Source organism: Alligator mississippiensis, chromosome 4, assembly GCF_030867095.1.
Source record: "Alligator mississippiensis isolate rAllMis1 chromosome 4, rAllMis1, whole genome shotgun sequence".
Classification (NCBI taxonomy): Eukaryota; Metazoa; Chordata; order Crocodylia; family Alligatoridae; genus Alligator; species Alligator mississippiensis.
In genome coordinates, this window is record NC_081827.1 from 251,288,196 (window position 1) to 251,316,070 (window position 27,875).

Sequence of the window (27,875 nt, forward strand, 5' to 3'; positions counted from 1 at the left end):
GAAAGATCAAAGGGAAAAACAGTGCAAATGAGAATGGAAGAAGGTCTTCTTTATGGGAAAAGGTTATTCAGGAGACAAAGGGTATGCATCTGCAGGGCCTGAGCACACTCCAACGACAAGGGACCTCCCCAGCCAGGTCCTGATACCAGGGCCAGACAGAAAGCTGCCCTAATAAAGCAGCCTGAAAACCTTCCTCCCTGGGAAACCAGCCTATGCCTCCCAGTTCCAGACAGCCTCCCACCTTGTATAAGGGGTGGGAAAAAGGATCACACTTTCTTTTAGACAGCCTCGCCTTTACCTCTAAGAAGCTATAAAACAGCCATTGCAAATGGAGCAGCTTCAGATATCCTGATTTCAAATAGCTTTTGATTGCAACCATGCCCGTGCTCCTTCTGAGGACTTGTCTACCTGGAGAAATGCACAAGCAGAGCTATCCCATGTAGACACTTTTATTCCAAATTAAAATGACCTTATTCCAGAACTGCTATTTGCTTTGGGTGTGCAATGCTTATTCCATAATAACATTTTCTTTTATTCCTGCATAAAGTCCTCAGGGAATTATTCTGGGAAAGCCTGAAATTACCCAAGAATAGTTTTAGCAGAATATTTATTCCAGACTAGCTTTCCTGGTCAGGTCCCCCATGCAAACGAGGCCTCATTTCCCAGGCATAAATATTCACATGAACAGGCTTGTGTTGTCCGTACAAGCATCTGTATTTACATGAAAACAAGGATGCTTGTTATCTCTCTGCATGCTGCTTGGATGGCTTCCAAAGTTTCAGTCGTCCCAATCGAGAAGCAGAAGCAATGCCATGTGACCGGCCGTTACAGAGCGAGCATCTAATACGTAGGCAAGGTGAACAGCCTGCAAACAAGCCAGGTGCTGGCAAGTGCATGCCCAAACATTTTGCTGAACAGTCATATATAATTAACAGAGTCTTCTTGGCCTATGCTCCCTGATTGCAAATCATTTAGGCAGGTGTCATAGCCGATGTCATGCCTTCCAAAAATCCTGTGTTGGACCTTGGATAATAATAAACTTGCTTTAAATATCATGACAGCTTAGGAAAGTACATCCTGGAGTCTTCATTTTTCTTCTGGTTTCTTCATTTTTGAGCTTTTGTTGGTCACTACGACGGCTAGACATGTACATTTTTTTTTATTTTTTAATGGCTGGAATTTTCTTGTAGTCTTTTTACCCCAGCAAGCACAACATTAAGAAAAAACACCAAACATGAGTAAAATTGTGCTCGCTGGAAACATTGCAAGTACGAGAATCCTCAACGATATCCGAATTTGTTCTTCCATCTGTGCAACTGGTCGCTCAAGTGGCATTGTTCAGGTCAAATTGAAAGTCAATGATAGCCTCTGGGATGATACATTTAGGACCTATCATGGCTTCAGCACGCTAGAAATGATGTGCCTGGCATCACATATTGCTGTCTTTGAGAACCCACCCCAAATAACCAACACCCGTTTCCAGCTGGGGATGGACTTTAGTGAGTGCCTGGAGGAAGGCTCAAACTCATGACTCAAGAGCACTAGTGAGACACTTTAACCAGTCTGTTACCAAGTCAAGTCAGTCCTGAGGCAACTATGATCATTGGGGCCCCTTAGATGCTGGAACAACCCTCCTAGGTTAGTTGAGTTGCTTTGCATCATTGATGACCGGGTGGCACCCATCTCCTCTCTGGGTATGGATGCCCGTTGGCTCACAGGGAGCTCATCTGCCCCTTGTTTTTAGTCCTGCAGGGTGTCCACACACCCGCCTCACCCAAGCTGGCCCAGGTGGGGACACCAGTTTAGTTACCAACAACCCAACCATGGGACAGGCTGTACTGGTTTGCATGGTACTGGATAGCAGACCAAGAGAGGCCTGGCCCGCCACGTCTGATACTACACATCATTATAATTACCCACTTGCTTGTCTGTGGCAATACAGGCAGGGAACATCAGAAAATTGACCCTTTGTATTCTCTGTGGGGTCACCTCCATGGGGTCTCTCGGCCATCAACTGACTGATTCATCCCTAACAAAGAACCGCCTGTTTATTCAGCTGAGGTTTGTTGCTGCTCTTTAAATGTCCTATTCTTTTAAGTCTCCTCCTTTCTTGACTCTGAGGTCACTTGGGACTCATTCGAAGTGGGGCTATTGCACAGGTTGCAACTGTTGAGGAAATGTCATTTCCTCTTCGTCTGCAAGGATGTTCCACACGTACGGGGAAGGAAGGAAGAGAAGACATGACCAGATGCTAGCAAGGCATAAATCTTCCCACTAGAGTTTGTCCTAGGGTTTCCTTCCCTTTGGAAATACTCTTCTCCCACGCCTCCTCTAAAAGATTATTCTCTTGCTCTCTAATCTCCGAAACTTGCTGTAGACCAGAAAATCTCTCCCCTTCCAGGTCTTCCTTGTAGTCAGACAGCAACTCTCCATTGCAATCCCGGGCATTTTTACCTCCTGGCTTCCAAGACTGGCAGCATTCATCTATTGCCAGCCTCCCTTTATTTTTTTCACAGCCACATCAATGAGGCTTGCTTCTTGATTCAGGGCTCCAAGTTGCACTCTGAGCCAGCTTTCTCTTGCTAGCCTCAGCATGTGCTGTTATTTTAATTAGGTGTCGAAACTCAGCTTCAAAGCTACTTGGTTTGCGACATGGCAGCAATGTTCTGCAGCACCGAATACTGCAGCATGCACATAGGGTGACCCTGGAGTTTGACGGTCTGCCTGGCACAAGGAGGGGTGTCCCGCGGCAGCACCCCTGGAGCAAACCAAGGGACAAATTGGGACTCAGATTCACATTTCCCTTCTTATTGCCTCTCTGCTTTGGGGAGATTGGGAGTCATTGCTTCTTTTCCCATCATCTCATTCAGCCAGGACTGGTCTTGGTCCTGCCAACTCAAGACCCCATCCAACCCAGCTAGTACACATTCCCTTCCATCCAGAACTAGGGAGAAATAACAGATCAGAGTCAAAAGGCCCTTTTCTTGCTCCTGGATCAGTGGAGCTATGAAATCCCCCTTGATCAGGGCTTGTAGCAAAGCCTCAATGGATCCCTGAAATATTTTCCCTGTATTATCCGCTGACCTGGGTCTATATTTAATCTCACTGGCCTTTCATCAGCGGAGGTACTATTTGTAATGATGACTGGTAGCGAAGAATGAAAGTTATTGTTTATGGTCATGATGTACTCCTGTGCTAACTGCAAATGGTATTTAACAGGTTAGGTATATGAGTGAATTATAGGCCATGGAGAGGCTGGCCACCTCCTCTTCCCCGGTCCCACCCTGCCCCCAGGATGAGCAAAAGGAAGCAGAAGCCGGGGAGGGAGGGGAAGCTTGGAGACCCCAGCCCCTGCTGCACCAGAAGTAATGAGGAGAGTGATGGGATCCCATGGGCCTAATGTTAGTCCCCCATAGTCTGAATTCTGTGTATAGTTCTTTCTGCAACCCCTGTGTCGTGATATGGTATTTTAACCATGAAGGCAATGGGCACCAAATTTGCATGGAAGATAGGGGTGTTATTGGAGAAATATTTGTGAAGCATGCACATCAGGGGAGAGGCTGGGTTAAATTGCCCAGCTGCACTGCTACCCATAGCAGCAGAGGGGATGCTGCCCATATGATGCATGCAGCAGGGAATGCAAGGCTGTCAGGCTCTCCGCAACCCGCTTCCCCATTGTCATGCCACTTCTGTACATCTTGTCTCTGCAAAGCAGGCATGCAACGCTGCCATTCAGATCACAACACACTCCAAATAGTGATGATACGAAAGGAAGAGCACTGGAAGTGGAGAAGCCTGAAATCCTGTGCTCATATCTGGACAGGAAAGCAAAGGAGAAACAGATCACCCTACTCTTCTGCATACACTTGTACCCAATATAGAGAGAAATATAACAAGACTAAGATATAGGTATATATTTCCTATGTATATCACTTATAAATATGTGTGTGACTAATTTTTTTTATTTATATATATATATATATATATATATATATTCATATTTCCTATACATACACACATATAAATGTATACATACACACAGGCAGACAAGGTTCCTTGTGTGAATTTGATATCTTTTATTAGACCAACCCAATAATAAAAGATATCAAATTCACCCAAGGAACCTTATCTGCCTGTGTCCTTAGACCAACACGGCTACAACCTACACCCCTACACACACACACACACACACACACATATCTATATCTATATCAATAGATAGATATGTGTGTGTGTATGTATACATTTATGCATATGTGTGTATGTATAGGAAATATGAATATATATAATACAAAATTAATATATATTGTGTGTTACTATACATTATGTGTGTGTTTAGGGAGATATATAGGAAATACAGAAAATAATGATATGTATTTATTGTGTGTGTGTATATATATATATTTAAATTTATCTATCTAGATATATATAGCGCATAAATTTATTTAATTTTATATCTATATTAGATACAAGTGTGTATAGAAGAGTACTGGGTGCTCTGTTTCTCCTCTGCCTTGCTGTTCAAATATGAGCACATGATTTCAAGCTTCTCTTTCGCAGGTGCCCTCCCTTTCACACCATCACTTTTGGGCGCACATATTCTGATCGTCCACATCTGGGGATAACGTCAGCTCATCACCTCCGATCCTGGCAGGTACAAGGTCCAGCACCGAGATCCAGCACCAAAGTCTGCAGAGATGCTCCCTTGAAGGCAAATCCTGAGCTGGGAGAAATTGCCACGGTTTCTCCCCAGAATCCAAGCAGATGTCTTTGACTTCAAGGGGCTTTGGGTCAATATCTCGCCCATTTCTTGCTTCCGTTTTAATGCTACCTTGTTTCCAAGGGTTAGTCAATTCTGTCTGTAACTAGGAGGATAATTATAGCCACTTCTCCCCTCTGTGGGACCTGCTGGGAACTAGCCCAGCAGCTGCCTGCACTCACCTAAAAAGAACAAAATGAAATCGAGATTATTCTCCATCCCCAAAGCAGCCTCCTGCCCTGCCGGTGTTGCTCCTCCACCGAGAGGGGACCGTCGAGGCCCAGCGTGGCTCTGGTGCCTGCAAAAAGGAGCCTCACTCCAGAGACAAAGGCTTTTGCATTCCTCCTGTGCTGCCTCCGCGTCCCCTTCGGGAAGCCATCCGGCCCCGTGGATCTGAGACGGAGATGCTCCCCTTCCGCCTCCCACACTCCTCGCAAGCTGCTTAATCACAGCGTCTGGAGGGGCTGAACGGTTTGTGATCTGGGAACAGGACGCAGGCCAAGCCCATCTGCTCTGGGGCTGTCTTGGCAACTCCACTTCCCTTATTTATGAATGGAGGCCTTTAATTTTCGATAACATCTGACTTGTGTCCTGGAGTCTGGGACAAAATGAGCCACAATGAGGGGCTCGCCAAGGGGTTGTTTTAGGAGCTCCTTCCCTGAGTAAATAAAGAAGAGTTGGGGGGGGGGGGAGGAGGTAAAGGATCAGCAGTGACAGCTGAGAGAGGCTGAAGAATAAATTGAGAGGCACTGTATGGTTTAAGGCAGGTTCAGGCTCCTTAGGTAGATGCAATATCTTTTATTTGACCAACTGAGTAGTAGGGGAAAAGTTTATTGCAAGTTCTTGCACCCTTCTTCAGGCATAGGAAGTCTCCGCTACAACCAAAAACCCAGCTTGTATAGTTTAAAACACCCAAAGCAGCTCAAGGCAGGAGACTCCCTCCTCCCCTAGCCCTGGGAGATTACATTTCCTTTGCAAAGAGGCCCATACGCTCTGTCTCAGGTTGTGAACAAAGTTATGCGTGCAAGAAGCGTATCCCATGTCACGCTTGCCCCTATAGACAGCCATCAAGCAGATGCAAGCATGCAATCCATGTGCCTGGTTCTTCCACCAGCCACCTCCCAAACCAACCAGGCAAATGTTTCAACAGCGGGAAGACACACACGGCAGCTCACACATCCCAGCAGCTGCCCCACGGGGCCCAATCACAGCCTGCCAAGGTGAAATGCCAGCGCTCTGTCTGAAATCCCACAGGACTATTTTCATCGGATGTGTAACTATAGCTATCGCTGGCAAGGAGCAGCATATGTCCTGTAATTAAAGCCGGGCTTCATGATTAATTCCAGACAAGATGGGCATATTTTTTTCCCTTGTCAGAAGTAACTTTTAGAAACCAGAATAGAAACGCACAAGCAGGGTGCAATGAAAGGCTATTCTGGGACAGGGACAGTAGTTAGGGACAGCAGGAGATTCATAGTAATAGCATAGCAATAGTATAGTAGTGTGTATAGCCCAAACAGAGGTTGCAGCCGGTTGTCTGGGGCACTGTGCATATAGTCAGAAATATTCGTTGCTCTAGGAAAGGTGGTAATCAGCATGTCTACAACCACGTGGGCTTCAACAGCCCAGGGTCCCATGTAGGTGCGTGTAGTCCATGCTGCGCTCAGCACCAGCGTGGCTACCTTTGCATCCGTCCCTGAGCTAGCCACTTTAAAGCAAGGTCAAGGTAGGTCTTTGCAAGCTGCAGCCAGACTAGTGTTGGCATACTGAGGCAAGGCAAAAGGCAAGAGAAAAGAAGATCATTATCCTCATTTCACAGGTACAGATCCAAGATGCACAGAAATGTGCAAGAATCAGGAACTGACTGGTCCCAAACCTCTTGAAAACAAGGGGAGGGTGTGTCAATTAATACCATGTCCAAGGAAACACCTGTGCAAATTTATGTGCTGGACCAGGAATCACGTCTTCCCTGAGCCCAAACTACAATACTTCCTCTTTTCTAGGAAAGAGAGCGATCCTTCTCCCACATTGCTTTCCAGTATCAAAGAGGAGAGCTGGAAAATAACCCCTTTTTTTTTGTACTCACAAAATATCTTACCACTCATCGTTCTTTAAGCATTTCACATGCACCTCATTAAGCACATAGGAGAAACTTGAGAGTGTCCAAGGCTGCAAATTAACTCCATGGCTGAGATCACAAGAAACTCATTCCTCACACCCACATTCAGGTGCTATCCATTGGGACCCATGGCATCATCTGTGTGTTATAGTTACGCTCTCAATTAAAGTCATCGGCTTTCTGCTACTAGTGAACTTCAGCCTGAGCAAAAGTGGGCCTTGGTCTCCTGAAGAAAATGCTGAGCTCAGAGATGTCTTTTCACAGGGCCTTTACTATCGCCTCTAATACTGCCTCTCCTGAATTGCAAACGAAACCAGCTGGGAGCAGCACATGGCAGGACTGAATTTCACCATTTGACAAACACATGTGTCAAATGTGTTGACCACTGGGTAGAAATGAGCTCCTTTGCCCCACTGATTATCCCTGCTACAGTGGGAGTGTAAAATGGACAATCACTGGAGGTTTAATGAAGTGAGGCCTTGAAGTATGTCTGGACTATCTCCGTGCTGCACCACTCGTTCTGTGTGCACCAACTCTTGGAAATGAGTGTAGCTGCCTTGCAGGAGCCCCAAACACATGCCCAGCTCTGCTTTCAGGCCCTGTGCACTTATGGACACATGCTCGGGGCCACACTCTGTTGCCTTGTGTCTGGGATTACACGTGTGCAGAGCAAGAAGTGCTTCAGGGATGGCACCGAGGACGTACAGGGCAGCCCTTGGTGGACTGACCTCAGGGAGGCAGTACTAACCGGACTTCCATTCTTGCTAACTTTGCTCACTAAAGGCTGCTGAAGTCAAAGGGAGCCCTTCCATCGCTTGTGGCATGCTTTGCAGCAGCATAACTGAGGCAAGCCAAGAGCCCCTACCCCTAGTGCCAACTATGAGGGTGCACCAGAATATAGACCCTGTTGGGAGTCTTTGCCACGGGAAGGGAGCAGCAAGGTACTGCACCAAACAGTGTATCTGGGGATTGGGTGGCATGTGGAGTAAGCAGAATGGTGTTTCCTCCTCTCTCTGGGAAGCCTTGGCTGGGGTAAGTGCAGCCCTGGTCCCAGTGCAAATTTACTGCTCAGTAACTGAAATTACTGCACAGTACGGGCACATGTCTCCACATGCATGCTCATGCTGCACAGTACATATGGTGACTTATGCCAACTTGAACGTGAATTTGATACCTGCATCATGCAGGTATCAAATCTACACACAATTATTTACTGTGCAGTGATGCACATGTAGACACCTTACCGAGCAGTAACCCTGCGTGTGTGGACTGACTTGGGATTAACTTTAGTCCTAACTCAATCCACATGCAGCGTTAATGCACTTCAATGCCTGCATGTGTATATGCATGCCAGCCTTTTCCCACTTACTGAGCAGTAAATTTAAACTGGCATCAATGCACGTGTAGACACACCCAGTATGTATGTACTAGAGGATGGGATCTGCTCTCAGGATGACTGGCCATGGAGCTGCTGCCTCTGACCCTGAGCAGGTGAAGCTACCCTTCCCTTTACCCATAATGCCTTCTGCTGCTCCTGTCTCCATCTACCATGGTCAGCATACCCTTGTCCCCACCTGTCCTGGGCGCTCAATGCATCCGCTACTCTCTGATGCTTTGGCCTGGGCCCATTGGCTGACATTTCCCAAGCTGCCATGGGTTGTGAAATGGTCTCTCCTCACCCGCTTTCAGGTGAGGAGAGCATCCAAGTCCCAGGGTTGACTTTGGAGATAGCAGCCAAAGCGTGGAACTTCCTCTCTCTTTAGGGAATATATGCCAACCTGAGCAAAACAGATGCTTCCCCTAAGACAAAGCCCCTCTGATGGCACACATTCAGCACATCTGGTTCTTAAAAAGCCCTATCTCACCGCAGAGTTATTACTATCGGCGGCATCCCTGAAGTGGCAGAGTCGAGGGTCCTCCTGCCCAACCGACAGCTGCCCTTGCACATGCCATTTTCCACATGGCTTTGCTTCCCAGCTCGCACTATGGAGGGTGTGGTGGGGATTTGAAGAGGGTTGCATGCATGATTGATAGCTCTCTGTGGCTTTTCAGCTGATTCAGCAGTACACTGCCATGGGAGGGGGTTTGGGGCCAGCTGACAGAAGCCTCCCTGATGGGTTACTAATGAAAGCTGCTGCACGGCCTGACAGATGATTTTCTTTCCTGCTGTCTGCTGTTGCAATGTGTAAAGCGTGAGATCGGAGTGTGCAAAAACCCGCCTGTTGCTGACAGTGCTGGAGCTGCTGCACATTTGTAATTTTGCATAACTCCTCTGCCAGTTCATTGTAGCCAAAGTCTCCTTTGCTCATGAAAAAATAATGGGTCAGATCCTGTTCTTATTGAAATATGGGGGTTTTCTTTACAGGAGGCAGAAGCAAGCCCTACATCTTTGCAACGCTTGCTCTAGTGCAAAGGAGCCCCGTTCAGCTTTGTGGATTCAGTGTGCCTAATGTTGCATTCACACCTGGGAATAAGTACTGTATAGGCATTTAGAGTAAGAGCAATTGAATGAGCTTTGCGGTCACCGGGGGATTTGCACTGATTTCAAAGCGATCATAGGTTGAAGGGGGTGAGAAACAGTCACCCCACAACACCATTTCCTGTGTTTCCACTGAGGACAGCAAGGAGCACAGCTCCTTCACAGGCTTCCTGCCTGGCACATGGGTCTCCAGGACAAGGTGTTACGGAGAACCAACCCTCTGCCCTTTGCTTGCAGAGCAGTGGCAACTCAATATATGGACTTCTTGCAAACTTAGGCCATTACAGGTTGCCTGTGCTGCCCTTGTGTAATCAAGACAATAGCATCCTCTTTCTTTCTGAGCTCTCAAAGAAGTCCCCCAGGTCCCTAAAGGAATTTGGGAGGAGAGCTGAAGAACATAGGACATGTGGTTGGTCCTGTGACTGAGCCCTGGGACACAGGCTAGCAGGTTTTTAGCCCGATGAAGGCACTAAATACTTGGATTGGGATGTAAAACCCAACACATGGATTAGAGGAGAAATTCACGCTGAGGAACCCTCCCCTTCCCCCTGCAAAGTGTATTACACCAGTGGTTCTCAACGTTTTTTATACCAGGACCCACTCATAAACTTTGCATGCCAGTTGCAACTCAGTGCCCCTTACTTCCGGTCTGCCAGTGTGTGGGGCAGGAGGTGGGTTTGTGGGACATGGCGGGGCCCAAGCAGTCCCTTGAAGACTGGAACTCAGACATCCTGCAAGGGAAAACCCATGCTTTCCCACATTTTTCTCCACTTTTAAAGTTTGTTCATGACCCTTTCATGTATTTTCACGACCTATTTTGGGTTGCAACCCATGGGTTGAAAGACACTACATTATACCATTTTACCCCTTGCATCCATAGTCTTCTGTTACTAGTAGGCCAGACACAGATAGGCATGCTTATCTGAACCAACTGCCCTCATAGCCAGAGAATAGTGCCCTTGTAAAGCAGGGTTCAGGAGCACCAGTGCTGCAGGGGTGGCTATAACCTCACTCCCAGCTTCCCGTGCACCTCTCCAGGGCAGGAAAAGCATGCCATGGGAGCAGCCACTAGGGTTGGTTTTTTTTTGCACCAAAGCAAAGAGATTGCACCTGCTCCCCCAGATCCTCTTCTTCCCCTCCATGCTCAGCACCATCTCCCCTCCCCTCCCATTCCCCCTTACTGCGGTTCCCAGCTCCTCCAGGGGTGGGAGGAGCTCCAGAGTCTTGCCTGCCCTGATCCCAGCTTGGCAGGGAACGTACGGGGGGACTCGACAGGGAGGAGGAATCCACCCATTGCCACTGCTACCACTGTCTTCAACTGAGCCTGGCTGCCATGCCGCTCAGCTGGAGTGGGGCAGGAGCTCCCCCAACCCCCCAGTCACCAAAGCTGTATAAAGGAGGAGTGGCATGGTATTGCCAGGCTGTACATTTAGTGCCTCTGCCAAAAAGGGAATGGAGAGTGCCAGAGGTATTGCCCTCCCTCTTCCGAATGTCGGCAGGTCATGCAATCACAAGAAAAAGGAAGATTTTTGGCCAAGGACACCCACCAACTGGTCTTCAGTGGACAACAGTGGGGCTCCAATATAGGCTTAGTCCTGCAAGATGCTGGTTTCTCCAGCCTGGTCCAGAAAAACACTTAACCATGAGCCTAATTTTAAGGAATCCTGATAAACTTCATGAAATTGCAAGCATGTGTGCAGTTAAGCATGTGTTTCAGTCCTAGACCAGCCCAGAGTGCCTAAGCTTTCTTCCCTCCTCATTTTACATGAGCACTTTGCACTTCTAATTGAAATCATTAATGCTTCAGGGCTCATAGTTGCTTTTGAACCCCTTGACCCAGCATGAGCCGCGTCTAGACTCCAGGTATGCAGGAGCTGTGCAGAAACAACTACTACCGAGTCCTTAGAGGGGCTTTCCCATGTGAGGACAGCTGTGCAGGGGAAGATGGCCCCATCTCAACTGCAAAAAGCAGCCTGAAGCTGTTCATGCTCCTAGCAAAGCATAAGGGACATGTCTACATGTGAACTTTAATATGCATTAGCTTATTTGAATGTGCATTAAAGCATCACTAAAAAAACTCTGCTATTTTGTTAATGCACATTCAAATAAGCTAATGTACATTAAGTCTCACTTTAAATCATGCTATTTAATGTGCATTAAGAGAGGCTAATGCACATTTTCTTAGTACCTTACAATGGAGGTACTAGATTTAATGCGCATTAACTAAAGCATGTTAATGCACATGTAGACACACCTAAGGAATACTATTGTGTCTGGGAAGACAAGAAGATAAAGAAAGCATGGGAATAATCTCCTTGTTCACTTCCCACATCTATGTACAACTGAGCTCTTCACTCTTGGGCTAAAGCCTTTTGTAAATGATGTAATGCCTGTATATGTGCTTATTAAAGATGATTATGTCCATGTTTATTATGCAAAATATATACAAATCCAGAGGTATGCTTCCTGCTGGTTGGCTGATGAGGGGGAAAATGCTTCCCAACTGTTAATTATTCAAGAGACATACACGAAGCAAATGGCATTGGTGGGTTTCTTGGGTTTTGCTGGGGGGGGTTTCGATGGGGGAAGACTTGCTTCTCTCTGTGTGTTTAATCCTTGGAGATGTTCATGCTGTTTAGATGTTATAAAGCAAACACAAGAGCAGGCTGGAAAATCACACTGCTGCAATGTTAAGTAGAAACCTGGGACATGAGAGGAGGGAACCTGTGATTTCACAGACACGGAGTAGATTGCCTCTGCAGAAAGGGAAAACATTGTCTGGTGCTTCCCAGGGACCCTCCCTGCTACTCATCCCTGGTGTGTAACCTCAGAGAGACATGAAGGGACCTAAAATTTGTCTCTAGAGGAGCACATGGGTCTCTGCTGCTCTCCCCCACTTGCAGCAGATAAATCCTATTGCCTCAACCGTGCCCTTAGATAAGCACAGCTCAGCTCCCACTGAAGTAAATTCAAGTTGTGCATATCTGTGGATGGAATTTGGCTCAGAAACAGGCTTTAATCTAAGTCTGAGCTGGCTGAACTCTCCATCTGACTTCATACTTTCCACAGCTGTTGTGAGAGCAGCATTGTTTTTCTCCTCTAGCAGGTGTTTCTGTGGGATAACTTCACCTAATGACATGGTTTCAAAGCAGACTCCTTTGAAGCCAATTTGCAAAATACTTTCAATATATGAAAAAAGGATGGAGAACTGTGGAGTCCCTTTGACAACGGACTAGGAGGGAGGGGGATCGGTGTGGTATGGCTAGGTAGCACACACTGTTCAATTCATCCGTGGAGTTGGAGGACAGGGGCGAATTCACAGATGGCTTCTCTCTGTCCGGTAGCCTCAACAACAATAAATCCCCTTGACATTCATTATTTCTGTCTCTTCTCTGACATCTGCACATGTGGGATTTTCAAAGGCAGCCCACATTGTATTGCAAGCCCAAGTCAGTGAGAGATTTGCCATTGACTTCAAAAGGGAGCAGAGGCAGTTCAAGGCAAAGTGCTTTGTGCGAATGGGATTTCATTTTGCCGGGCAGAACAGCAGCCTCCGTGCTAGCAACGTAACTGGATATCTGCGATGACTGCTCCTGTTTAGTCACGCGTCAGGAAGAAGTCTTTCGGCCTCCTTATTCCAACTCAGATCTTGAATTTCAGATATTTACTTTTATAACGTTGTGGAGTCAGCTGAGGAATGGCTGGATTTTAGTATCATAGAAAATTAGGGCTGGAATTAGACCCTCAGGAGGTCACTGAGTCCAACCTCCTACTCGAGGCAGGATCAACCCTATCGAAGCCACCCTAGGCAAGGGTTTTTCTAACCTATTCTTGAAACAGCATTAACCAACCCTCTTGCACACCTGCCAGGCAAAACCCCAAAGCACCAGGAACATCCTAACTTCCCACAGGTAGAGCAGGGGGACCAGGCCATTCTCAATGTCCCACCATGGCAAGGACAGGATGTCCTTTGTTAAAACACAGTTGAGTTGGCCAAAGAAGAGAACCAATCTCCCCACAGCCCATGCTGATCTGACCGCGGCATAAAAAACTTCTGCCTGATGGCAAAAGCGGTGATGGGCTTGACCCTGGGTGGAGAAGCAAGACCTTGTAATCAAGAACCTCTGAGGTTTTTAGTCCCAGCAGGAACATCGGCACACCCCAGTCAAAATTCCCAGTCTTGGTTACACCCAACAGGTCTAAGGAAACACCAGCCCTCACCTCACACACCCTAAGTGGAGAGCCAGAGCTACCTTTTCTGTCATCCCATCCCCTCCATGAACTTAGCTCCTTCAATCTTCTTTCATAACCAAGCCCTTTTTAAGATCTCTGCTTCATTCTGCTGCTGCTGAGCATCCTCGTTTCCAATTCCCACCTGCTCTGGGCTGCGATCTCCGAGCAACGCACATGGGTGACATCTCCTAGGTTTCCAACTGTGACTCTTCACAGCACGCTCCAGGTGCTGCTACTCCTAGATCATCCCTGACCAACTCTTACTCAAGCTCTGCTTGGAAAATTCAAATGAAGGAGATTCCACAACTCCCCTACGCGGTCTATTCCACAGGCATGATCAAACAGTAACGAAGTTTTCCCTGGTATCCAAACTAAACCCACTTGGCTGCAACTTTGTCCAATGACTGTTTATTTTGGACTCCTGATTATTCAGATGTCATGCATTTCAAAAAGAAACAGTCCAACGGCTTTAAATACTGTGAGTCAAAAGTAAGTTGAACCAACAACTCCTTCTCAAAGCATCTGTTGAAAAATACTGGACCTGATTCGCCCCTAAATTGCATACTTGGATCCTCCACTGAATTTTTTTTTCTAAAAAAGGCTCTTCTGGCTTTAACAATTTAAAGATGAGCTGTCCACATTTTTTCAAAATTAAAGTTTTTGACCCCCTCCCTTTTCCAGAAAGAAGGAAAACATTTCATTGGACGTTTTAAATGCTTTCCCCCCATTCTTTGAACTGCCAAGGAGATGACTGGCATATTTTTAGTGTTTTAGGAAAACTACCAGTTTTGGCATTTTGAATTGAAGAACTCTCAGCCCCAAGTTTCTGAACCTTTTGTGGTTGAAAGCACTGACATGAGTTTTTGTAGTATTAGATAAATGAATGCTACCTAGCCCTGAGTAAATTGTGTGTCAACCTGGGAGTTCCTGGGAGAATAAGAGGTCTATCAATGTGTTGGGGATCAGTAATGTGAAACCCCCTCTAATATTTCAAGTTTCTCAGATAAACCTTTATTCCATCACATATTCTTGAGTGGGCATCGGATTAGGCTACATGTCTGTTATCATACAACACACGACTTCCACACACAACACATGACTTTTCCTCAAAAGGCAGCCCCCCAAACCTGGGGATGGGATTTTAGGTGGGGAACTTGTTTTCTTTCCTGGAAATGGAGGCTTCCTTGCGACATTGCGGCAGATTTTTGTGTTAACCCTTTTATTGCTGTAGCTATTGGCCGAGCACAGTAGCTTGTGCTCGAAGGAATAAGTGAGCTGCTGGTAGTATCTTGATGAGATTTGTGATGCGGAAACAATCCTTAATTGGCAAAAACGTATACAAAGAATTACTTAAAATAAAGAAACAACAGTCTTTCTACTGCCCTGTGTGAGGATCTCGGGACTAAACTTGTACAATATGAAGTCCTCCTGGAAACACAGAGTATCACAGAGACAGTTTGCCACACCAACAAATTCCTGATGTCTCAGTTCCTGGACACTGTATTTCCAGGAGGACTTTATGTCACACAGTTGGTCGTAACTAGAAAAATCTTTTTTCTGCATCCTCCCTTCCAAAAATAAGGTGTGCATTTTACTTAGGGGGGTGTTGTATGCTATTAAATATGGTAATTTTTAGCTAAGAGGAGACCTACAGTCACTCCTGAATTCAGCCATAAGCTTCAAGAGTGCTTCAAGAGTGAGTGCCGTACTTGAAGCATCCCAGCAGGTACCCAAAATCAGTGGTGTCAGAGCCACTATTCAGGCTGAGGTTACAGGCAGAGTATTTGTGGGTTTGCAGCTGAGCTCACAGCCATTTAAGACCATCACTGAAAACCATCCAATATATAGTATTCCAGCAGTATGTTAAGGGCAGTATTGCTAATGTTTTCAATATAGGATTCTTGCTAGGCAATGCCAGCCCATTGTCCAAGAAAAATATGAGAGCTGTTTTTATCTTTTTATAAGTCTTAGGCAGTCTAAATATGAAGATTCAGGCAAGTTATAACTCCACAAAAGATTTTACTAATAATGCTCAAATGTAGAAGCCCTAAGAAATGATAATGCCTTTCATATTATAAAAGCAGAGGGGGTGTGGAGGATGGGGGAAGGGAGCTGGGTTTTGTTTTTTTTTTAATGGAGCAGACATCTGAGCAAAATCTGCATATTCATTTTCACGTGCCTTGGAGAATGAGAAATGCTGTTGCCCCAAGCTGTACTTTGCCTGTAAGTTTGCATTGTGTCTTGGAATGTCTTATTTTCCTTTTAATGTGCTCAGTATTTAAAAACTCAGAAAATTCTGTTTCCAGCATATATATCTCCATTAATACTACTGACCTTGTCAGTGCCCTAGGAGAGGACTCCCACATCCTTAATGAGCGTACACTAGACATCCTGACATTTTCATTTTAGATACTTAAGTAGACACGGCCGTAGGCAAGCATTGGAGCAGGACATAGGAGTTGCTCTGCATTACTTCACTAAAAATCAACACGTTCGAGGGGATTCCTGTTTCCAAGATTTAACACTTGTGGGCCTGCTTTGTGACACTCTATAGCAGAGAAAAAAAAATCCCTGCATGTGTTAGGAAAGCGATTTCTGCGCTTTCTGTGCAGATAAGGTGCCTGATTCAAAGCTCACTGAAGTCTACTGGAAATGTTCCCATCCCCATTTAATGTCTTTCAGTCAAATTCAAGGTGATATTCCAATTCGAGTCTATTCTTCCTAATCTAAGCATTACATTTTTAGATCTATAACAAAATCATTTGTTAACCTTTGCTGGAGCAACCTCTATGTTTCATTTCCTTGATGGTCAGTGTTTCTGTCCACCATACTTTTATGTGGATATGGCAGACATAAAATCTTAAGAGGCATTTTTTGCTTTAATATTTAAGTTGCAACGTCATATAGGCCACATAGGAAACGCAGCAATTTATGTTGCCTATGCAACTGGAAATCTGTCATTGTGTGGGTATTGTAACTATCCAATTACACATTGATGCATTCTTCTTTTCGCTAGATTCCTCTTTCGTATAAGCTATAGTACCTATATATAATGTTAGTCCTTATAGGTGACCAGCTCCTGTTGTTTGTCTGTCTGCTACCCCTGGGAATCTCTCTCTCCTCCAATCTTACAACCCTACACGCTGTTTTGAATCATTGCTGAGCCTGTTTCTTCCCTCAGACCTGATGAAGAATGTCTTGCATTCAAAAATGTGTCTATCCTATCCTTATCCTTACCATGCAGTTGGTGCAATCAAAGATATCACCCACAAAAAACCCTTGCCTCTCACATAATTCCTGAACCATCATCACTACATCACTCCTACACTACCAGCACCACTGTACATAAATATATTATATATGTCAGACACTTGCCTTACAATATGGTGTGATCCAAGGTGCGTTGAAATCCATGAGTAATTCCATTGTGCATTTGATAGTATGAAATTCAGGCTTATCTGAATAAGTTAGACCCAGACTTATAAGATACTAGGGTTCCTTCACTCCTAAAGATGTGCCCCGCTACATCTATAATTTCTCTATCCTTTCTTTCATATAAAGAATAGAAAATGTCTGTCCATGGACTTCAAAGATTATTACATACAGTGTGCTATAACAGGTGGACAAAATCCAAGTTCCTAGTTAATTCAGCAGCCTCACAGGTGAAAAGGGATCCATACAGTTTCCTGTACAATTCCTACAATACTTAAATATAACACTTAAGGTTAGACTGTTATGTCTTGTGATTATGCCGGGGTGGACTATGTAGTATTGCTAATAGGTTAGCCAGTGGATGGTTTGGATAGGGATGATCCTGCCTTATACAGGGTGCTGGATTGAATGCTCTGGAGGTCCCTTTCTAGCCCTATGGGTATGTCTACATGTGTAGTTAGGTGCACACCTAAACTTTGTTTAAGGCGCATTAAGGCAATTTAGGCGCATGTCTACATGTATATGCACTAATGCGCATTAAGGCGCATTAAATTTCGGCACACGTAGCTAAGTCCCTCATGCACATTAATGCGGTATACATCCATTGACGCACACCATGTTAATGTGCATTAAGCATCTACATGTGGGCTAATGCAACCTAGCTAATTGCACCTACATTTGGTACTTACTTTAAACAGATATCAAATTAGGTGGGATTAGTTTAGTCATCATTTTTAAGGTGCACTTAGGGTGTACACGTGTGGTCATGCACCCTTTAGGCTAATCCTGCATAAAAGGGCTATGTGTAGACAAGGCCGATGATTCTCTGATTCTGTGCGCTTAGGTGTACCTGCTCGCATATCCTCCTGGACTAGAGTCTCAATGCTGTTCCTTTCTGCAACATTATTAGGGAAGTGGCATTATTTTCCTGTTTTCAGTAGAGCATGTGCACTTGTCTTCTTTGCCATCAAAATTTGCACTTGGGATTTATCCAAGTAGAACTGGAGAGTACAAGTACTTAAACATGTGTCTGTTTCTAATAATGAATTTCTTTCTCTCTCTCTCTTCCAATGCCTGAGCCTAAAAACATCAAGAAAAAAATGGCTGGGGTTAAACTGAAACAGAAAGTTTAAGGTTTTTCAACAAAATAAGAAATCCAAAAGTTTCCATTTAGATCAGCCAAAATGTTCCAATGGATCCAATATGAAATATTGAATTTGGTTTGGATTATTGAATGATTCTTATTTTTTAAAATGCATTCCATTCAATTTCCAATTTCAACGTCATTTTGAAACAAAACACTTAGAAGCCTTGTTTCAATACTATTTTGGCTTTTTTTTTTTAATTTCCCCCCTTTTTTTGGCTGAATTTGTAATTAATTTTGGATCTTTCATGACCCTGTTTTTGACAACTTTATTTGTCCAAAAAAAATTGCATTTCTCCTCTCGACATCAGTGCTTAGATGGCAAACAGCCAAGTTTGCCTCCCCTTCACAGCTGATGGAAAAAGGAGCTGCATAGTTAAGTGACTGGACACGGGCTGTCTCGAGTGCCTTTAGTAATTGCAAGCATTTTTTTACACTGTAGAATACTTAAAGATATTTTTTGTGGTAAGAGCTAAACTCAGACATTTCCACTGCATGCCAGATTCAAAGGTGAACTGCTGAGATTATGTGGACACTATTACCATAATTATACTAATTTGACAATACCCCATGGCTTCATTGTGCTGCATTAGCAGAGCAAACACTCTTAAATAGCCAGCTTTCTCCTCTTCCACTATTTATCTGTTGGACTAAATTTTACATCCAGATTCGTGCAGGGCCCTGCTCCTGCTCCCTTCAGAGTAATGACAAAACACTCACTGATGTGAAAAAGAACAGGTTTGGGTCCTACATGTTTTAACTGGGAAGCAAGCCATGTGATCATAAACATTTTACCTTTGCTTCTGAATGCAATCCATTTTGCTACCGAAACCATCGTGCGGTCATTGCTTTCTTTTCCCTCCGCCTACCTCACCATTATTATCATTGTAAAAATTTTGCATATAAATGGGAGCCAAATTATTCTGTCTCTTGTCCAGATTGACAGATGAGAAACTGTTCCTTAATTTTGAAAGAGCAGCGCTGATGAGTTTTGCTATCTAATGGGAGATGGTGATGGGTTTTTCAGCTGAGAGTGTCAGATTGATGAGTTCAGACTGATGACCCTTCATAAGAGTAGATGCCAATTCCAGTGGGGCATCACATACTTAGCAGCTTGTGTTTAAATAGATAATGGATAAAGTTTTTTTTTTAACTCTAGAAAGTCAGGGGTGTAATGCAACATATACTTCAGGAGCAAAGACCAGAGAATGGTTTTAAATGAAGTTTTCAGATGGCCGCTCAATTCATTCCTACAAATACAGCCACGGCACACCTGCTTTAACAATGACTTGCAAATTAAATCACCAAGCTGAGGTTAATGCATTAACGATTTTCTCAGGAATGTGATGTGTGAACAAGACAGAGGCAGAAAGCAAAGGGCAAGGCGGACAGACTGGAACTGCATCCAAAAATGATTTCTCACGCATGTTAGGACTATGGGGCTTCATGGGTTTTAAATGGCTGGTACGCCCAGTTTCATATTGGTGATGGCAGGTTTCTAATGGGGAGGGTGGTTAAGCTCTGGAACAGATTACCTGAAGACGTTATGAAGTCTCCGTCAATGGAAGTTTTTAAGTGGCAGTTAGATACACATTTGTCTGGGATGGTTTTGACATGGATGGTCCTGCTTGGAGCAGGGCGGTTGGACTAGAATGACCTCCTGAGGTCCCTTCCAGCCTATTTGTCTGTGATCCTATACAGTTCCACAAAATTACAGCCTTGCTTTTGGAGCCAAAGACATTGTTGGTTGCAGTAAAAAGGGACCAGTTCCTGGGAGAGGAAATGTTATGCAGGTTATACTAGACAGAAAGGGTCTTTACATGTTGAACCCATTTCCTATGGGATTAGATTGATTGCCCATCACTTGATAAGGATTTTAGGAGAGTTAGGCTATTGTCCTGATTAGGATATTCAGAATAATGTGCTCCCACTTAAATAAGGAGGAATTTACTGATAAGTAAGGAGGAATTTACTGTATTCTCTCCTATATAACATGCCCGCAAATAAGGTACCTACCTTGTTTTTGAAAGGCAGAATGAAGAAAAAAGAAGGTTCCTTGAAAACACTGGCAAGTAGCAGTAAGTAACTGAGAAGCTTTTTGCAGCAGGAGTCTCTACTGGGGAATAAGAGAGAGAGTCCCACATGCAGCACCACCATTTTGCTCCCCCGCTTCACTCCCCACCAGAGACAAACTGCTATTACCACTTTTACTTGCTTATAATGTACACCCCAATTTCCAGCAGCTGAGTTTTGGGGGAAAGGGCATGTATTATCTGTGGGTGTCTCTACATGAGACACTAACTACGCCGTAGCCTAATCACATTGTGCAGTAGCGTGCCGGACAAAACCCGTGCTAGTACACTACTGGACAGTAATATTAGGCTATTGCTCAGTTAGCATCTGAAAAAAACCCATGCACTGGTGTTACTGTGCAGTAGCACAAGGTACTGGGCATTGATTTAGTACTTGGTTATCCAAGTACTAAATTTAATGCGCAGTAACTACAGTGCATTAATGAATGTGTAGACATACCCACTGAGTGCCTTTGAAAAATCCCACACAAAGTCTGTTGAGCAGTAGTTCTCAACCTTTTTTTCCAAGACCACTTGAAAATTGCTGAGGGTGTCAGCAGGCTACTTAATAAACTATTTTTGTTCTACAAATCGAAGCATATGACTCATATTTTAATATCAGTAGTCTTATCTTTCTAATGTAATGGATGTGCCTGTTTTTTTCAGCAAAGTTCTGGGGAGTTGGGTGTAATGTTTGTCAGCTTTAGCCTCAGGTCACCTTTCTGCGGGGCACCTGAATGGAGCTGGTGGACCAGTGGTGGTCTGCGGACCAGAGTTTGAGAACCTCTGCTGTAGAGGAAGAAGGGAGGTCATCTTCAAAAGATATGTTCTATTTTTATTTAAGTTCCTTGGCTTGATGTGGGTATTATTAAGTGAAGTTAGATGCCTTGCATTCTAGTGAAGGTCAGACTAAGTGATCTGGCCTTCAAATCTATAAAAGGTTCTTAAATGGTAGGTAGGGAATGACAAAAGAAGAGCAAGCAAAATCCTACCATGAATTTCATTCAGAGCAGGTAGAATTATTCATTAAAAGCAATTCATCCATTCAGTGTCGTCCTCGGTATTGTTCGGGTACGGTCCACAAACAGCTTGTGATGTTTACAGTTGGATCCGTTTGATGTATGTTTTGTGCTGGCATATTACAGCGTCTCGGTTGATCTCACATTGCTCACAGCAGCACTTTATTCAATATTTAGAATTATTCCTGTGAGCTATAGGTCATCAGGGGTTCCCCAAAGAGATTGGGGATAATGGCAGAGAAGGCCAGGATGTGGTATGCAGCCATTACTGTGCCGGGTCGTTTGCCTCTGCTTCAGTCTTTAGGATAGGGGTAGGGGCTCTGCAGCGAAGTAAGTGGTATGAAAGGGTTCTGTGACTTTAGGAAGTTTGAAAACTACTGTTTAAGAGCAATAATTTAATTCAACGGAGAAATTACCATATTGCTAAAACAGATTTTAAAAATAAGACCTCTATCATCCTATCAGATCCTTGCTAGATCTAGTATGGAACATGGGGGATTTTGCCTTCCTCTGTAGCATGGAGTGTGGCCCTCTACATGGGATCTCTTGAGCATATATTAATAATCTTTTACAGAAGCACGCCACTGGCTACCATAGTCTCCCTGCATTACCTGTGGCAGGTTAGGGTGTTATGTCTTGTGTTGTGTCAGGGTGGGCTATAGTTTTCCTAAGAAATTAAATTATGGATTTGTACAGGATGGTTTGGATAGTGAGGACCGCAGGGCTGGGGGAAGGTAGGCAGCACCAGGACCGGGGGGAAACATGAGTTGGTGGGAGTTAAGCAGCGCTGGGACTGGGGGGAGCCACAGGGAGGTAAACAGCACTGGGACCGGGAGGCAGATGCATCCCACCTCCCTTTCCCAGCACTGCTTACCCACCTCACCCCCCACTCAGACACAGGCGGGGAGTGGGAGCTGGCTGGGGCATGCATTGCATGGGAAGCAGCAGGACTGAGGGAACAGGGAAGCTCTCCATTCCCAACCCAATGCGGCAGGGACAGCAAGCTCCCCTGTCCCATCAGCAAGCAAAGCAAGGGGAGAGCTCAGGGAGCTGCTGCTGCTCAGCCACGGGGGATCACCTCAAGCCAGCACTGCCAAGCTGGGCTGCAATCCTGAGCTCTGCACCAGAGCTTCAGGCAGCTCCCCACCCTGCCTGCCCCCGGTGGCCCCCTGCTGCCTAGACTGACCAGGAGCAAATTGCTCCCAGTCATCATCTACACGTGCACTACTGCACAGTAGCTAATGCACAGTTAATCTAGTTCCTGTATTTCTTGGTACTAGCAAATTGTACATGACCCTAATTTACTGTGCAGTAAGTCCCATGCACATGTAGACGATGATGCTTTACTGCGCATTAGTCTAATGGACAGTAAAGCTTCTCATGTAGACGCACCCACAATATTTCTTTAAAAACATTTGAAGCTATCTTATCCAAAGGATGACCCTTTTTGCAGGTTCAGTTTATATCTGCATTTTTGTACATATAATTAGGGACCTACTTAATTTGCAGTTTCAGAGGTTTTGCAGAAGCCACAAAATCCAGGATTGTCTCCAAAATCCACAAAATCAACCAAAAAAACTTAATTAAAATAATCTGCTGGCTCCCCAGTGGGAGCCTGCAATCCTGGCTGCCAGGAGGGGAAGATGCCAGCTGGCAGGGCAGCACAATGGGCAGAAGATAAGATGGCAGGTGCCCCTTCTTCCCTCCCTTCTCTGCCAGGGCCTCTCTACCAATCAGTGTGGAGGAGTGGAGTCACATGAAGAACAACTAGCAGACAAGATGGTGGCTGCCCCCCATCCCTCATTCATTTTGCAGATGAAAATGGCAGATATAGCATCAGGAGACCAAAACTCAGCTATTTGACAAATTAACCCATAAACTGCTGGTATCAGCATCTAAACCACATGGCGCTCCTGTCCTCCACAAAATGGCAGATATTTAAATCTATGTCTTTTGCATTTTTTGGAAGAGACTGCCTAAATCAGGCATGATACGGTGTCCTCTACTGTACTATTTTAGTGCCTCATAGCCATGAATGGCTTTAACCCCAGGACACCTGCAAAGTATGGGGGAGCTAATAGGCTCAGTGTTGCAGACTTAGGTATTTTTGTGGTGAACTGCATATTATATTTGATGATTGCCTTAAAATCCCAGTTCCTACATCTATGGCGTTATGTGAGAATGTCAATTTTCATTTAAAGCAAAGAAAATTTCTATCCTCCACGGTTGCTGGGAAAAGCTGAACCAGAATGTACCCATAAGATAAAATACAGTAAATAAGAAAACCCATTTTTTGTGAATCTCATGATTTTTCAACCAGTTGCATGCATTTGGGAAGGGTTTGGCTTGAAATTTTAGGTTGGTAGTGTTGCTATGCCAACTTTCTGAATGAGACGCTGAACCATTTAAAACAAGGGTGTTAAACCTGCAGGGCTTGTAGAGGGGTGGGAGGGGAAAATGAGGGTGGGCCTCAGGGTTTTAGCCTTATGCTAAATAGACAACCTTATCTTAGTGTGGAGTAAGGCTGTTCAGAGGCAAAAGTCAGACTTTCCTACTTGCAATAAGTAACAGCCATGGCAGTGATGGTCAAATGGTGATAGTCGGTATTCGGTGGCATAGCACCATTGACTTCAGCAGAGCAACTCAAATTTATAGCCTTAGAAGATCTGGCTGGAGTTCTTTAGACAGTTTTAAAAGTACAGTGTTGAAAGGAAAACTTCTCAGTGCAAAGATTCACTAATCCCTTATCAAAAAGCACTTCAGTAGCAAGTGCTGCAGATAAGGCACCAGCTTGCTATCTGAATCAGACACGCAACTGGGAATGCCAAGAAGGATGGAGAGTTACCCCCGTACCTTTATAATTAAAGTGATACTGCTTTGATCTGGGATTAATATTTGGAAGCAATCTTTGGAACATGATAATTCAGTAACCTAGGGACGTATTTTCGAATTCACACCTTTAGGTTTCTGATTGCTATATAATAGAGGAATTTTCTTTGTCAAAGAGCAATGCATATCTATCTCATAAAGACACGCGACGTAGTTTGACCTTGAAGGAATTAATCTCTTCTGAGGCTTTTGAGGAGACCTGATTATAATGAGAGTTTTCTGATCATGTACTTGAGGCAAACTTCTTCCATCAGTGCATAGAGTAAAAGGGTCCTGGGAAGGATCTTCTGGGTGACGCACAAATTCTAAACCTGGACTGTATTGCAGATACTCTAGAAACCCCTTGAACTGTGTGAGGGGTCAAGATCTGGAGGATGACCCCTGGCATGGGTGTATATATATCGTATAGGGGTGGGACTTCCGGTCCCAAGATGGCAACCAGGGGGTGGGGCATCTGTCAAAGGGCTACCCTTGTGGCCCTCTACAGCTCACCAAAGCTCATTAAGTGGCTCTCCAGCCAAAATAATTGCCTGCCCCTGATATATACCCTGAAGTCCAGGGCTGCTGAGGTTATTGGTTCTATAGTGACCAATTGTGGGTTAAGAAGAGGGGCTGAAATTACTGGGTCTGCTACACTGGATTCAATATCCTTCCTAGAGCTGGGAAGTTGCAGGAGATATAACGGCCTCACTACTACTGTAGGAGACCTAGAATTAAGATTTCTTCCTTTTCCACCCAAAAAGACCTTTCCAAGCAACGCATGCTAAGCATGGGCAGGAGTTACTCCATACTGTCCGTTTAGTCTTGTAAGTAAATGGGTGGAATTCGTAATTACATAAATACTATACAGCAAGGTGAAACAAGGCTTCTTAATAAACATGACATGGAAAACCTCCAGAGTCAATCACCTTTTCCTTTATCTTTCACCACTCTAGATGCTGCAGCTTGAAAGCTTGCTATGACTTTACCTTTGAAAATAATTAATAGTCCTGCACGGTGTTAAGTTCCTGCTGATACCAAACACAGTTTGAGTCTGATTCTCCTCTCTCTCACCATCAAAACTGAGGAGTAACTGTTGATGCCAATGGAGGTACACTTATTTAAAAAACTAGGACAACTGAGATCAGCATTACAGCCTGATAACATTGGCTTGTGTCCATGGAGAGAAGCCATTAGGGAAATATCAGTCTATCTCAATGTACTTTTGCATTAGACTCCCTCCTGGAAGATAAGGAAGAAAAATGTTCATTGTTGGGGTTTTTTTTCCTTAAAATACTACAGCATTTCATTAGTAGTTTGAGATATCGTAATAAGCGCTCTAATTAAGGTCAAGATGTCATTTCCATTTTAACTCCTCTTTCAGTAGCTTATAACTTTTTCAGAGTGATTCCTTCTCAGGTACTTAAAAGGGCAAGGTCAGATACATCCCATATGCTTTTAAAGTGTAATATTATCTTCTTTGATGTAATAAGAAGAAGGGGGGGGGGTGGACTAGATGACTTCCTGAGGTCCCTTCCAACCCTTCCTATGAGTCCCTGATAATCCAGGTGAGTATGTAATTTAGTTTAGCAGGGCCATATTCAGAGTTGGCATAAACAGCTTCTGCTCCACTTTTCACCCCATCTCCCACCCAAATATATGCTTAGGAAATAATAAACATCAGGACGTTGCAGAGAAATAACAGTCATTGAAGTCAATGGAGCTAGACTAATTTATGCCAAACAACGATCTAGCTCATATTCAAAAGAGCTATGAATAGGTGCAAAACAGACACCACTGTTTTGTTTTGTGTTTCTTAATCCAAAATGCCCTAAGAATAGTCAGAGTGCCCAGATATGCTTAACGTAATTAGTCATGGGCGAACATTTCAGGCGAATGCTCATAATTAATGTTAGAGGGTAAAAGTCCATTTCAGCGTCAAGGCATATGTCACATTCAGTATTTTTAGGTATCTAAATCACCCAATGACATTCAGCTTCACCTTGTGTAATGGCCCGAATCATGTTTACATACCTAAATACCTTACGAGACTACATTTTCCCCTTCCATAACTATGTCTGTCCCTATTACACATGCCTGATCACCTTTTCAATGTTGTCTCAGAATTATCTCCATCAATTTATGTTCCAATTTCAACTTAGCTTCAGCCTATGCTTCAACGTCTCTACAGATGCAGAGTTTCTGGGTAAACCCCCAGAAGTGGAAACATCCGAAAGGGCCAACCTGTCAACCAATAGCCCAGGACAGTGGTTCCCAAACTCTGGCAGATAGTGTACCGTCAATTTAAAATGATACAACCTTAAGTACCACCAGCAAATTTTTGTTGTATAAATTAATTATAATAAATCTGTTAATGCGTACCACTGACACGTTGTCTGCATCCCACTGGTGGTACCTGTACCACAGACTGGGAACTGTTGGCCTAGGAGTTAAAATGCCTGCCCAGAACAATGTGAGACCCAAGTTTTGGGCCCATCTGTCCTTCAGGAGATGTGAACCCAGATTTTATGCATCACTCAGCAACATCCTAATCCCAAACTATGCAGGACTGAAAGCATCTGCCTGTTGAAGGTAGGCCACAAAGCAGGCACAAGGGAAAGCACTGTAGGAACAGAAGAAAGGAGCCAGGCTCTGTGGCTCAAGGAGGCGGATGCTGCTGTGGTAGGGGGGGAAAGGAGACCACCTTTCCATTGCTATTCATGCATTTTTCATGACAGTCATTGGCAAAACTCCCATCAACAGTTTGGGATCAAAATTCCCATCAACAGCTCTGTGAGCAGGTGTCTTCCGAGGGCTCTCCACCTCCTTGAACCTCCCAGTGCCACAGCAAGGAGGAGAGACCCAGACTACACTCTTTGGAAAGCCTCTGAGTAGAAGTCCTTGTTACAGTCCTCCATCGTGTAAGAAAAACCTGTTGGAAGACAAGACCCAAAATCCCTTACAGGAAAGAGTGTGTGCCTATGTTTGGAAAGAGAGGGAAGGCCAGCCTAGTGGGTTCATAGCAAGAAACCGCAAGATCTCTGACTTCCAGGAAAAGAAGTCCCTCTTGTGTACGATATTCAGCCTTCTCCAACCCTCTGTAACTAGCTCACCCCCCTTATGGGACGTTGGTAGACTCGCTCTACTGTCACATCTCACCACACCTCTACGAGGGTGGAGTGGGCCCACTAAGTGTTGGCGATGCATTTGTTGTCAGGTCACCCTGAGCACCACAGGGCACAGTCCCTACCCACCCTGACTGCTGCAACTCCACTGGACCGGATCCTGCCCCCAGTTACTCAAATGCAATCCAGAATAGTGCCATGACTTACAATGCCCTGACTCCAGATGTACATCAATGTACTTGGTGCATTTGGCATCAAAGGATCCTTGAGCTGAATACATGGACAGCTTTTGGAGGAGAGACCAAAAGGCATAGGTCCTTCCTTTCCAGGACATGGCCCTTCACCTTGAGCACTAGGCTCCCTCTCACTTGCTTTCCTTGTAGTCCCATGATGTTTGCTTGGCTGCCCAATGAAGAAGAGGGGCAGGAGGTATTCGACTGCAGAGCTCAGGGCTTGGGGCACTCTGCTAAGCCATAGGAGGTATGAAATGCTGTAATGATTGAGAAGTGCGAACCTTGCATGCCTTAGCAGAGTGCCCCAAGCCCTAAGATCTGGAGTAGATGTCACTGTGAACACCTCCTAGCCTGATTGTTAGAGGAGGGACACATTGCTCTTGTTTGCTCTT

The 27,875-nt window shown here is 44.7% G+C and overlaps 1 protein-coding gene across 2 annotated transcripts in view; it reads left to right on the top strand.

The window, feature by feature from the left end:
* Positions 1–27,875, top strand: part of GYPC (glycophorin C (Gerbich blood group)) — a 76,092-nt gene that overhangs the window by 38,721 nt on the left and 9,496 nt on the right. The window lies entirely within an intron of this gene.